The sequence below is a fragment of the Lathyrus oleraceus genome, chromosome 1 (assembly GCF_024323335.1).
Source record: "Lathyrus oleraceus cultivar Zhongwan6 chromosome 1, CAAS_Psat_ZW6_1.0, whole genome shotgun sequence".
NCBI lineage: Eukaryota > Viridiplantae > Streptophyta > Magnoliopsida > Fabales > Fabaceae > Lathyrus > Lathyrus oleraceus.
In genome coordinates this window covers 402,745,203-402,759,545 of record NC_066579.1, presented here as the reverse complement: position 1 = coordinate 402,759,545, position 14,343 = coordinate 402,745,203, and positions in this window count along the sequence as shown.

Below are 14,343 nucleotides of genomic sequence, written 5' to 3'. Positions count from 1 at the left end.
TACCATCCGGGTAAAGCAAATGTAGTGGCTGATGCGTTGAGTCGGGAATCATTACATATGTCTATGTTAATGGTTAAAGAATTGGATTTAATTGAGCAGTTTAGAGACTTGAGTTTGGTGTGTGAGAGTACTCACAATAGTGTTAAATTGGGAATGTTGAAGTTAACAAGTGGTATTCTGGATGAGATCAGAGAGGGTCAGAAATCCGATGTGCTTTTGGTTGATAAGTTGACTCTAGTGAATCAAGGTCAAGGTGGTGAATTCAGAGTTGATGAGAATGATGTTTTGAAAATTGGTAATCGGGTGTGTATTCCGGATGTTATCGAACTTAAGAAGAGTATTCTTGAAGAAGGACATCGTAGTGGCTTGAGTATTCATCCTGGAGCCACGAAGATGTATCATGATTTGAAAAAGTTATTTTGGTGGCCGGGAATGAAAAGAGAAATTGCGAGTTTTGTTTATTCTTGTTTGACTTGTCAGAAGTCGAAGATTGAGCATCAGAAGCCGTCTGGGCTAATGCAACCGTTGGCTATTCCAGAGTGGAAGTGGGATAGTATCAGTATGGATTTTGTTTCTGGTTTACCGAGGACAAGTAAGAATTTTGAAGCTATTTGGGTGATTGTAGATAGATTGACGAAATCGGCTCATTTCATTCCGATCAGAATGGATTATCCGTTAGAGAGATTAGCTGAGTTGTATATTGAGAAGGTTGTAAGTTTGCATGGTATTCCGTCGAGTATTGTTTCGGACAGAGATCCTAGATTTACATCGAAGTTCTGGGAAGGTTTGCAGAGGGCTTTGGGAACTAAGCTGAGATTGAGTTCTGCATATCATCCCCAGACTGATGGTCAGACTGAGAGGACGATTCAGTCATTAGAGGATCTTTTGAGAGCTTGTGTTTTGGAAAAGGGAGGTGCTTGGGATTGTTATTTACCTTTGATTGAGTTTACCTACAACAATAGTTTTCATTCGAGCATTGGTATGGCACCGTTTGAAGCTTTGTATGGTAGGAGATGTCGGACACCTTTGTGTTGGTATGAGTCCGGTGAGAGTGCTGTGGTTGGACCGGAGATTGTTCAACAAACTACAGAAAAGATTAAGATGATTCAGGAGAAGATGAGAATTGCTCAGAGTCGTCAGAAGAGTTATCATGATAAGAGGAGGAAGTCACTTGAGTTTCAAGAGGGAGATCATGTGTTTCTTCGTGTTACTCCGATAACTGGTGTTGGTCGAGCTTTGAAGTCGAAGAAGTTGACACCTCGATTTATTGGTCCTTATCAGATTTTGGAGAGGATAGGGGAAGTAGCCTATCGTATCGCTTTACCGCCGTCGCTTGCGAATTTGCATGAGGTTTTTCATGTGTCTCAGCTGAGGAGGTACATTCATGATCCGTCGCATGTAGTCCAAGTCGATGATGTACAGGTGAGAGATAACCTGACTGTGGAAACATCACCTATGAGGATCGAGGATCGAGAGTTGAAGCAGTTGCGGGGTAAAGAGATTGCCTTGGTAAAGGTAGCTTGGGGAGGACCAGCAGGTGGCAATGTGACTTGGGAACTGGAGAGTAAGATGAAGGAGTCTTACCCAGAGTTGTTCGCTTGAGGTATGTTTTCGAGGACGAAAAACTCTTTTAGTGGGGGAGAGTTGTAACACCCCGATAATAATAAAATAATTATTTAAATTGAGTTAATAATATATTTATTAATTTAATTAAATTATTGGAAATTTTATTATTATTATTATTGGAAAATATATATAAGTTGGAAATAAGGAAAAGAGCCCATTTGGAGTAAAAAGGTTTTACGTGAAAACAGAGAAGCGATCGTGAAAGAGGAAAAAGAGCAAAGAGGCAGAGCAAGAGGAAGGAGGTTGAAGAAGGGAAGAGCTGAAGCTTAAAGATTCGCCGGATTAACTCAGGTAAGGGGGGTTTATCGGCGATTAATGGGTATTATGGGATAATACGTAATGGGTAGTGATAAGCCGTTGATTTGACCCTAATTGGGATTGGTGAATGCTGGAATTACGTTGGTTAAACTGTGTTAAAAACTGAAATTTAATCCGTGATTGTGTGAGTCGTGTTTTCCCGAACGTATAGCTTTTTACGGAATTGGAATCGGAGGTCCGGAAGTCCTCCAATGGCGGGAAATGTGGAGAATTCTGCATTCTGCCTTGAGTTGGCGCAGGAACAGCTTCTGTCTTGCGTTAACCGGTTAACCCAGGGTGTTAACCGGTTAACACTGTTTTGAATTGTGAAAATGTGTTGTTTTGCTTGCGTTAACCGGTTAACCCAGGGCGTTAACCGGTTAACACTGTTGTGATTGCTGAAATATTGCTGTTTGTGCTGCGTTAACCGGTTAACCCAGGGCGTTAACCGGTTAACACTGTTAAGTTTTGGGACAGGAAGCGTGTTGTGCTGCGTTAACCGGTTAACCCAGGGCGTTAACCGGTTAACACTGTTGCAGAGTGGAAAATTGGTGTTTTTAAATGTTGTGTGCCTATTTGAGGGTTGGCCTATGTTGGCCTATGATATAGTAGGGATTATTTCCCGCTGTTTTGAGCAGTATCGGTATTAGTAGAGTGTGCTAATACTGTGTTTAATTATTTGACATGATATGATGTGTTGATACCTGTGTTGATGATGTATGATGATATGCATAATGCTGTGAATGTATATATTATGCATGTATTTGTGAATGGACTGTTGTATGGCTTAGAGTGTGAGCATATGTCCATTGTGAATTGTTGTTGATGTTGCATTGCTAGATGATTAGCGTGCATAGCATAGCCTGTGGGGCTGTAGCTAATTCCCATGGTGAGGAATTAGTGAGTGAATCATTGTGGATTTGTTGTTGATGTTTGCATGCTAGATGATTAGTGTGCATAGCATAGCCTTTGGGGCTGTAGCTAATTCCCATGGTGAGGAATTAGTGAGTGAGTCATTAGATCTCAAATGAGTGGGACTAGTGAGCTTAGTAGCCGTATCTGGATTTGATCGGTGAGCTTGAACTATATGTTCAAGATTAGTCGGTACCGCATGTGTGGAGTCTCATTGCATAATGTATGTATGGCGTATAATATGAATGGATGTATTCCAATATTATACGTGTGGTTGTGTTGTTATGGAGTATGATTCGAGATTATACTTGTGTCTTATGTTGGTGTTGAGTATGATGTTGAGCTGATGTGCTGTTACTGATTGTATGTTACGATTAGGGTGATTAATGTGTTAAATTACTTAACATGACATTATATTCTATAATGCTTATTATATTGATTGAGGAACTCACCCTTACAACTATTTTTCAGGTAACGAGAAATGAGTTGAGTAGAAGCGAATGCTTGGAGTCTAGTGTAGTCTCCTTAGTGGGTCATGCTCTGATAGATGTAACATCGGGAGGGAACCTTTTTAATTATGTTGTTAAAGATTGTTGAACCAGTTTACATGTAGTATGTTACATGTTTTGATTAATTTGATTTATATCCGCTGCGATTTATGCAAATGTTTAATTGATTAAATAAAGAGCATGACAGTTATTTTGGAACATGGTGTGAATGATTGTGTGACACCCTTAACTGCATAATTACTCTGATATATGTTTATTAATTTAATTAAATAATTGGGGTATTTTAGAAGGGTGTTACAACACTGGGGTGACAATTTAATATGTTGGATATTTTGATTGGTTGAGATGTTTTTGGTTGGATGACGATTACTCGGATAATCGAGTAAGACAACTCGTATCTTAACAGTCGGGAAAGTGAATAGAAGACGCTAGACCACTTTATTTTTCATCCTTATTTATAGGAAAGATTAATAATAGTTAAGGTGTTTTTGAAAGGATGACGAATACTCGGATAGTCGAGTAAGACAACTCATATCCTAATAATCGGAAAAGGAATAGAAGACTCTAGACCGCTTTCTGTTTCATCTGAATATTTATGAAAATAAGGTTGTATAATAAACGACAAGTACTTGAACGACTGAGTAAAACAACTCATATCCAAGCATTTGAGAAGAGGAATTGAAAACTCAAGACCATCTCCCTTTTAGTATAATTTTGATTGAGAATGATTTGACTTACGGTATGTTTTGCGGAAAAATGACAATTGTTTGACTGACCGAGTAAGAGAACTCGTATTCGACCAATTGAGGAGTGAAGTTGAAAACTCAAAGTCAACTCCCTTTTCATTTAGCTTACTGTGAAAATATTTTGATTTAATCGGGGTTTGGAGGTTTGTAGAGGAATGACATTTATTTGACTAACCAAGTAAGAGAACTTGTATTCAAATAATCGATGAGAAAAATTGAAAACTCAAAGTCATCTCCCTTTTCGTTTCTTATTATAAAATGATTCGATTTGTTTGTGCTTAGATGGATAGAAATGACGATTATTCAACTAACCGAGTAAAAGAACTCGTATTCAAATAATCGAGGAGAGGAGTTGAAAACTCAAAACCATCTCCTTTTTCATTTGTAAATGAAATAGTATTTAATTGTGATTAGGTATTTTAATTTAATTTTAATAAATAATACTCGATGTTGGATCGAGGTTTAAAATTTATGTTTACGAATGGATTGAATTTATTTAGTGAATAGTTCATCTAATCGATTAATTAAAATCGAATAGGTCTCATTGTAAGAAAGCCCAAGAGTAAGCTATGTGAGGTTGATGACGATGCTAAAAGCTATCGACTTACAAAGGGTTTGTTTTGAAAGTAGGCTTGATGTTAAATCAAGAATCGTGTGATTTGTGTTTTTTTGAAATTGGTTTAGATTGATGATGAAATCGAATTTTTTATTATGCAAATATAGTGGAAAATGATCGTGAAATGAATCGGTCCGCTTTTTATTAACGAAATTAATTTGATTAAAATTCGATTAAGTCACCTAATTAAGGTAATTAAAATCAATTATCAAAATTATTTGATTAAGACTTAATATAATCAAATAATTAAGTTAATTAAAATTAATTAACAAAATCATATTAATTTAATCAAAATCTTAATTAATTAATTTTAAAAATAAATAAATGACAATATTGAATGTAGAATAGTTGAATTGAATCGGGAATCATGTGCTCATAAACCGGTTTGTACATAGCGACAACGAAATTGAAATGTCGTACGTAAAAATCGAAACGCGGTGAAAATACACAATCAATGTATAGGAACTTGGGCGGCGTAACGACATAAAATTGCCGAATCCACGTAAAGAAAAAAAAAAGAAATCCAAAGTCCGATTCAACAATGCAATGAAATTTAAGATCAACAATTCAACATTTATTGTTATAATGACATTGCAAAAGTTATCACCTCATATCATCCTAATTAAAAAAAACTTATCACAATCATTATTAAACCAAAATACCATGGGTGCCAATAATAAGAACTAGATGAGATTGATTCAAATATCATAATTTTTAGCCCAAAACTATATAGAATTTTCCTACTAATAATCAAAACTTATTAATAGAAAATAGAAAGTGATAAACTAGTAAAAAAGGTAATAGAATGTTTTTAAGAAAACCTAGATACATGAGCACCCAAATGAACACCTACGTACATCACTTATTGTTATAATCACCATACAATGAGAAAATAATTTGAATTGTTATTGATAACATGCTAAACGAATTTCAATTTCCCTTGATGCCTTTGGATCAAAACACAAACTAACAGGGCATACACTTTCAACATAAAAATTAAAACATAGTGATAGCTTACTAAAATCATACCCATAACTATTTATTTAAATAAATCAAATCATAAAAAACAAAACTTAGCAAATGATTAATAATATATTTATAGTATTCTATCAGAAACAACCTAAAGTTTAAAATAAAAGTAGAACAATAACTTTACCAACTAAAGTAGAAAAGAGTTAACAAATAATATAAATATAAAACATTGAAAATAAAAAGTAAGAAAGAAGATGGTTTCACCGTAAATCTGAGTTCATCGGAGCTGAGACCAGAAAGAGTACGTGTCGAGATTGGAGAAAGTATGTGCGAGTGGAGGAAGCTAACGGTTTACACAGCGGTGGAGAGAAGGAAGCTATCAGAGGGTTTCGCGGCGAAGAATCATTATTGCATCGCGGTGGCGGATGCGTTAATGTTTCCGGCGGAAGAATCGTTGTTGTTGTTGAGGAGGAAAAACGGAGGTTGTGTTGGTGGACGACAATGTTTGTGTGGGTTTCGCCGGTGATTTGGTTGGTGGTTACGGTTTTCAACGGAAAACAGAGGGAGAGCGGTGAGGGAGATCCGACAGAAGGATGCAGAAAGTTGTCGTGTCGACGGGATTGTGGTTGCTGCCGGTGTTACCGCGGCGGATGATGTTTTAATGACGGCGAAAGGGGAGTGTGAAGGGTGGTGGTGAGTTGAGGGATAGATCATTGACGGTATGTTTCGCCGGTGGTTTGGATCGTGGCGACGACGAGGTGGTGGGTGAAGTGGTGGTGAGTGAGTTTCAAGAAGCAACACGGAAGAGGGAGTGAGTTCGGTGAGTGAAGTGGAAACGGCATATGAGATTCGATGGCTTTTCGGTGAGTTAAGGTTGATGCGGTGGTTGTGAGATGTTACTGCATGAGGCAACTTGATGGTTAGGAAATAAAGGATGGTGTTCAACGGTATTTTACGGTTGTTTTTGCATAGTGAGGTTTAGAGGAGTAAGAGGAAGAACAAGGATGGATGCGATTTTGACTAAAAAAATAAGTAGTGGTCGAAGGGGGTTGGTAAATCGTGTTTGGGTGAAAATCATTTTGAGGTTGTAACGGCACGGTTATGAGGTGTTGCTGCAAAATGAAGTATTGTTGGAATAAAGGTTTTTTTGCAGAGAACATCTTTTTGAAATCTGAATGAGAGAGTGAAGTGGGAAAGACGTGAGAATCGTGAGTGATTGAGAGGAGAGATTTGTGAGGATTGTGGTCAATTATTGAGAGAGAGAAAAAACGTGTCAGGGAGAGAGAGAGAGAAAGTCGTTTTCTATTTACTCCTTTTTGTTTTTTTATATATTATTATTATTATTAATTCATTCTTCTATTGGTGAATAAAGATGCACATGGATAGCTAACATGGACTGTTGATTACTTATGATTTAATGGTTGAGATCCATTGAAAGAAACACAAATTGCAACCTACTTTTAAAATGCCTAAAATGCCCCTCTTAGATGATTTAATTGATTTAGATAGTTTATATCAATTAAATCCAATAAAATTGACAACTTCCAAAATGAATATGATAAAAATAAAATGAAGACATGGAAAATTCTATTTTTTTGTGTGAATATTTTGGCGAAAGAATAAAAATAAAATGACTAGAAATGAATAAATGTCGGGCAAAAATTTGCTCAAAAAATTAAATCGGTCACACTAAAATGATCAACATAAAATATACTTACTGAAAAAATACAGCGTTTCTTCAAATTCTGAAATATATTTTGACCGGTTAAAAGACTCAAACGGATTAAAATGCAGCTGAACAAGTTGCCGAAAAATATTACGAGCACACCAGGCTAAACTACGTGAACCGTAGATTAATAATACTGACGTCTGCAAATTTAATTTCAAAACTTTTTACCCGCTGATTTTGCATGTACTTGAGAAATGATTTAACCAATTTGTCTGTATTTTCAATAAATTTATCCTGACTGATATTTTAGGTATTATTTATGATGAAATGCGTGTTATGCTGTACAACTGATGCAAATTGAAATAAAAATCGAATTTATGAAATTTTTAAAATGCCCGGACAAAATTGGGGTATGACAGGACCATCAAGCACCTCTTTGTTTTTGTACCTTTGTGTTTACATGTTCATTGCTTATCTAACCACTAATCAAAAAAGAAAAAAATATGTTTTATTTTCTTTAAGTTTATTGTGCAAGGTGGAGCTTTTCATCAAGAGCTTCAAGCATGGTTCCTCAGCTATGTTTCCTTTTATTCCTCAACAAAGTATGGTCTCTAAGGTTCTCAAGAAACTTTCAATCTCATTTTGATCAAGAGCATCTCGAAGTTTTGTTGCTTATTTTTTCAACAAAAGTCAAAGGTTCGTGTGTTTGTTTCCATGCCTTCATCAACAATTTACCTCAAACTTTGAGCAACTCAATCAAAATACATTCAAGAACACCTTATTTTGAGTTCATATGATCATCCATGTACCTTGAAATACAAGAAAACTCCAAGTACACAAGTTCATTCCAAGAGGCTTGATCCAAAAAGTCAACATTTGAAGTCAAAGTTCAAAAAATCACAACTCCTTCAATCCTCAACATTTTTGAATGCTTCTTTTTGCATATGAATATTATCAATATCCTCTACAACTTCTACTTACATGACAAAAGCCAATTATGCTTGTAGAATTATCAAAAGTTTGAAGACATTATAGGTCATTTGTGGACTTAGTGGAATTTGACATATTTTCAAGTGATTTTTGCTCAACTTTCAAGGATTATAACTTCTTCAACTTTCAACATTTGTTGCTGAATCATTTTGCACAATATCATTTGTGATGCCCTCTACAAGTTTGTTTCAAGGATTAAATTCAAATTATGCTTGTAAGACCATGGAATTGTTTGAGACATTACATGTCATTTCCAGTCATTTGGGACTTAGAATTTTCTAAGTTACATTACCATATTTTCGTGCCAACTTCAACATGTCACAAATTTGTGCTCAAGCATCCAAATACAACATTTCTTGGCACATTGTAATATTTGATATGATGTCAACAAATTGCAAGAAGAATGGGATCAAAAAGCCTTTTGAGCAAGATGCCTCATTGAGTTGAACATGGTGACTTGGAACTGAAGAAATCACCATGATCCGAATTTTGAACTTCACTAATCTTAATTACAAGCCAAATTACCATGCGTTTTGGACCTAAACATGTTTAATCAAGTCTCCATAAGTTATATGACTCTTAAAACGCATGATTTGGCTGAGTTTTGATGGTTTGCAAGACACATTTTTCTCACATTCTGATCAAATTCGTTTTGCACGAATTGAGCATCATTTGGCACGTATGAGATGACTAATAACTTCCCTATAAATAGAGCAACATGCTTGCTTCATTCCCAAGCTTTTGAGAGCCAAGAAACCCTTACTTCACTCTGAATTTTTTCCAGAAAATTGAGCTATCGTGTTTTGATTTCCAGCTTGTTTCAATCCAATTTCTTGATTCCATTAGCACCTTCGATCTTCTCTGAAGCTTTTGCAACAATTCCCAAGCTCTAAGACCTTCTGAAGTGCCTTAACTAGATTGAGTTTCATCAACTTTTGATCACCATTTGGACAAGGTAGGTCTGAGCATCATTTGAACTCAAACAAGTTACCACAATGTAGTCTTTCACTCTCTGATGATTTCTCATAACTTATTTGCTGTTGATTGATTGTGTTCATTATTTAATTTTATTTTTCGTGGCTTGCTTGTTTCTGAAACTTCTTTGAAACTCTACACGCTCAGTTTAGATAAATGAATGTTGAGCATGAGATTGATTTCGTGATGAGAGGCGATCATATTGGTGGTAGTCTCTTACTATGAATTTGCAAAAAGATGAAACTCCAGTGAGGGATCATCGGGAAAGATGACTGGAGTTATCTCAGGTCATCTGAGTTTGCTTACACGTTGGCAATTTAAAATGTTCTGATTGGTCCGTTTTGAATTCAATCCCGTGTTTTATTTTGGCTAATTTCCATCGTGCGTCCTAGCTTGGGGATTGTTAGATTTGCCACGTCCATTAATGAGGTCAGACCCCCCCCCCCCCTCCCCCCGTGTTTTTCTGATTTTATTTCTTTTTTTTTCATTTTAAATTGCACTTTCTTTGAAATTTCATAACAAATTCATTTTTCATCCAAAAAATCCCAAAATAATTTTTAAAATTCTCTTTTATTTTTCTTCATCTGATTTTTATTTTCTTGATTTTATATTTTTCTTAAATTTTCTTTTTTCTCCTTTTGTTTTAATTGGTTGAAAAATACTTGTAGGCATTTAAAATTTCTGAAAATGTTATTTTATGTCTCTTGTTTTATTTTCAACATTTCATAATTTTCTTGGCCATTTATTTGGTGTTTTGGAGGACTTTATGGATTTTCTCTTTTATTTCCCTTTTAAAATTCATTTTAAAAATGTTTTTAATGCATTTTATTTTATTTTCTTACATTTTATGCTTGTTTGACCTTTGTTAACTTTTGTTGGTGTAGGATCTTAGTTATTTTAATCATAAGTCTCATCAAACTCAATGGATATTGGGTGTTGATGGCGTGAAAACCCTAATCCACCAAAATGGATGATTGATTTTGATGATGATTTGATAAAGCCTTTAATCCAATTTGGATTTGGTTTCTCTTGTCTCCTTCTTCTTCATCCCTTTTTCTTCCTTTTTTTCTCTTGATCAACTTGATGGTTTGTGTCCATCTTGTTCGTGATATGTGGATTGGTGTTTGATGAACTTTCACCATTTTAAATCTACCTCTTAATTGATCATGGATCATTTAAGATACTTTGGATTGATGCATAAGTTTGTCATAAGTATCATGAAGTATAAATTGATGTAATGGACCACTCTCCTAACCTTAGTGTTTGATCAATCCTCTTTTATTTTTTTGTGTGGCATAACTTTAGGAGAATGATTTATATATCATTTCTCTAGCATGTATTAACACAAATGTTATTATTGACCGACCTCATATAGTTGTTACTTCTATATAAGTCCAATTACGATTGCTTAGCATAACGCTAAATTTGTCCTGAATCTGAAAGCAAGTCATTTTCATAAGTGAAAGTGTAAGTCTCCTACCCCCCATGGTATTGTGTGAAAAATATTGTTCCTTTTAACCTAAGAGAGCTAGTCGCATACTTCTTGATTTTATTCAAGTTGGAGCCCTTCTCATAGGTGATATAGAGGTTCATATTTTCATACTCGTGGGTGAGTAGTTGAGTGTTCTCCCAAAAATGACAAATTTCCTTTCCCCTTTTTTCACTAACATCATTTACCAATATTTTATTGCATTAACTTTACTTTAATGTCATTAATTTTATGCTGTTTTTTTTTTTTGCTTATTACTTTATGCTTTTATTTTAGCATCTCATATCATATTTTCTCTTTGTCTATTTGGACCTTTGTTTATGTTTATGCTCTTTTTCCTTTGTCCCTTTGGACTTCTTTTTCTTTTAAAGACATTAATAAAAGAAAAAACTTATAAAATATTGGTTCTCTGGATTCATGGACTTGGGGTTACTATCCTTAGCATTGTTGTGGAGTTATGGACATAGAATCAGGACCTTGACCTTTGCTTTGGGAATTTGTGATTTGTGACCTTAGGGTTCATCTGGTATCTTTAACTTTGGGTTTCTTTTGAAGACTCGACTTGGTTATTTTTGTTTCATATGGCACATGGATTATTCTTTACTTATTTGGTTTGCTTGAGGCTTAATCCAAATGAGGGAATTCTTGCTTGACTCATGTCATAAAGCTTGTTATTTCTTGGTTAGATCCTTCCTCTCTAGATTTTACTTTATGTTATAGGACAGTCTTTTTATTTCCTCCCTTTCTTTAATTTTCAAAATCTCTTCTCTTCTTTTTAAAACTTTCTTATTTTTAAACTTGAACTACTTTCTCAATAAACCTTGATGTTTATCAAGTGATTCTCGAAAAATTTTCAAATTCAAAAAGCGCAAAGAACTTCGTCTTCAACCTAAAAACATCCAAAAATCAATCTTCAGAACTCGTGTTTTTAGAGGGATTTAAACATGGAATCAAACTTTAAACACATCATCGTTCTAATCTTCATACTCATGAGCCATTTATTGGCTCTGAATGCGGAGAATTACTCCAAAGTTCAGAAAAATAACTTGACCTAAAATTAAAATGAAATGCTTGATAATTGATAATCAAGACTCAAACCATGGGGTTAAGCTTCAGCAGGTGATTTCGAGTAGAATGGTAACTTGTTTGAGTGAAGGGGATGAGTGGAACAACCTGATCAAAATCGGTTTCAGAGTGGAACTCCGATGAGTATGAGTAACTCAGGCGAGGTGTTGGGAATGTGAGTTAGTGGTTGCGAAAGCTTGAGTGAGGTCAAGGGATGGATTTTGAGCACTTGGTTTGAGTTGAAATGACTTAGAACTTGAAAATGGGAACTCTGTTTTTGAAGGTGAAACACGGTTTTACAACAAGGTGATTCTGGCTCTTCAAGCTTGGTTCTTGCAGGGAATACCTTCCCCTATTTATAAGGAAGGTGTTAGGATTGATAGGTGAGAGAATGAGAGGGATATGATCAGATATTGGAAGTGGCTTGAAGCATGCTCGAAAGTGGTATTTTCGGGACAAGTGTTGGCATGTTCTGACCTGGTTTATACCACCAACCAACTGGTTTTTCCCTTTATCATTAAACAAGTGCAACCAAGGGATTTGGAATTACCTGCAATGACTTTGTCTTTTATCCATTTTGGTAAATTTCTAAAAATTGCACATGGCCAAGGTTCTTTGGTTTGCGATCTCTTTGCACTCAAGTTGACTTCCAAACATGTCATATAATGTTATTTAATATGTTAGAGGTCAAAAGGAATCAAATTAATATGGTTTGAGGACTTAGAGCACCAATATGCAAAATCTGACTGGTTGTGGTCTGGCTTGTGTAACATGGCAAGTCAGCTACTTTGAACTTGGGCCAAATGAAACTGGCTCATTCATTTTGCATGAAACTTGTGCATAATACTCTTTACCATGCCCTTGATCAAATTTTAAAAAAAACAGGTCAAAAAGAGTTATGGTTTGGAAATGGAAATGTGGTAAAGTAGTGGTCTTGGGCATGATTCTAGGTCTTACTAGGCCACTGGACTAGCTTGGCCAATGCAAAAATTGAGGCCCTTTCTCAATTAATTAGGTCTTGGACATTGAAAAAAAGTTGAATATGGACTCAATTAGGACATTTGGCTCAAAGAAGATCTTGAAAATCTTGAAAGGTGAAAACGTTATGGGCTTTGAACCAAATGATAGGCCATTCGGGCCAAAATGTGACTAACCAACATGACCTAGAAATTCCACTTTGTGATTTCTTGATTTTTAAGGTACAATGATGGATATTTGTAGCTCATATGATCATATAATGATGGAAAATTAGGCTTGGAGATTTGTTGGGTGGTTTTAGGTCAAGTCCATGGGTGAAAACAATGCATTGAAAGTTCAAAGTTCATGATCAAACCAAGTACGTGTACCACGAATGGAATGTGTTTTTGATTGGTGAATTGGAGTTCAAATTGACTTGAATTGAAAGTCAATAAAGTGTGGTGTGATGGGATGATCAAATGAGGCAAGGCATGGAACCAAAAGATGCACAAACTAGGGTTTCTTATACTACACATTTCATCAAGAACCATGGCCAGTTAAGTTGGGGTTTTGAGGTGCAAGAGGTGTATTGAGATGATTCAAAGGGTTGTGGTATGGACATAATTTGGATATTAGGGATCTTCAATGGTATGGTTGACACTCAAGGTGAATGAGAGCTTGTACAAGCGCTTGAGGATCAAGAACTGGGGTTGAGGTCCTTAGGTGACCAGATAAAACTTCTCATGTCTTCAATGTGGACTTACCATCTAATTAGGATTTTGGAGAGTGAGTGAGATGACTTAAGTAGTCTTCCAAGGTTCAAGTATGCTTGAGGATGAAGATTAAGGTTAAGGTGACTTAGGCACACCTCAACATGATCATAGGGTCTTAAGGCTTCATAGATGAACCTCATGCCTTGAGTTTGAGCTTGTTATGAGTGTAGATGCACATGAAATGATATATGAGAGATGTATGCTCATGAATTAGGGTTATGGAGGTAGGGTAAATTTGAGGATATGATAATTGACAACATAGATTAAGATATGCACAATTCCTAAATATAAGCATGAACAAATGGCTTGTTATCTTTATAGTTATAAATTTGATAATCGAAAATATATAAGTTGACACACCTCAAACAGCCTTCGAAAAAAAGGCAGTCTTCTTGCTCTTGTTCCTTAGCTTGATATTAAGAATCACCTGCCTCGTTCAAGAGAACTACTAAATAAATGTGAATTATTCAAGTAACAAATCTCATGTACAAAACAAAACTATAAAAATGTGATACATACCAAAAGATCAAAAGGTCTTCTATCTCGTGATTTGGTCTCTTCCTCTGTGTTGTAACTAATATATTCTTCTTTATCTTCCAAAACAATTATTTGCATACATAAAAAACACAAGAAAAAACATATTTATAGTCAAACAATAACAACAAACCTATGTAGCACATACACTTCACATTAAAAGGTAGCATGTAAGGTGTTTGTGTTAATACTTCATTCACAACAACAACAACA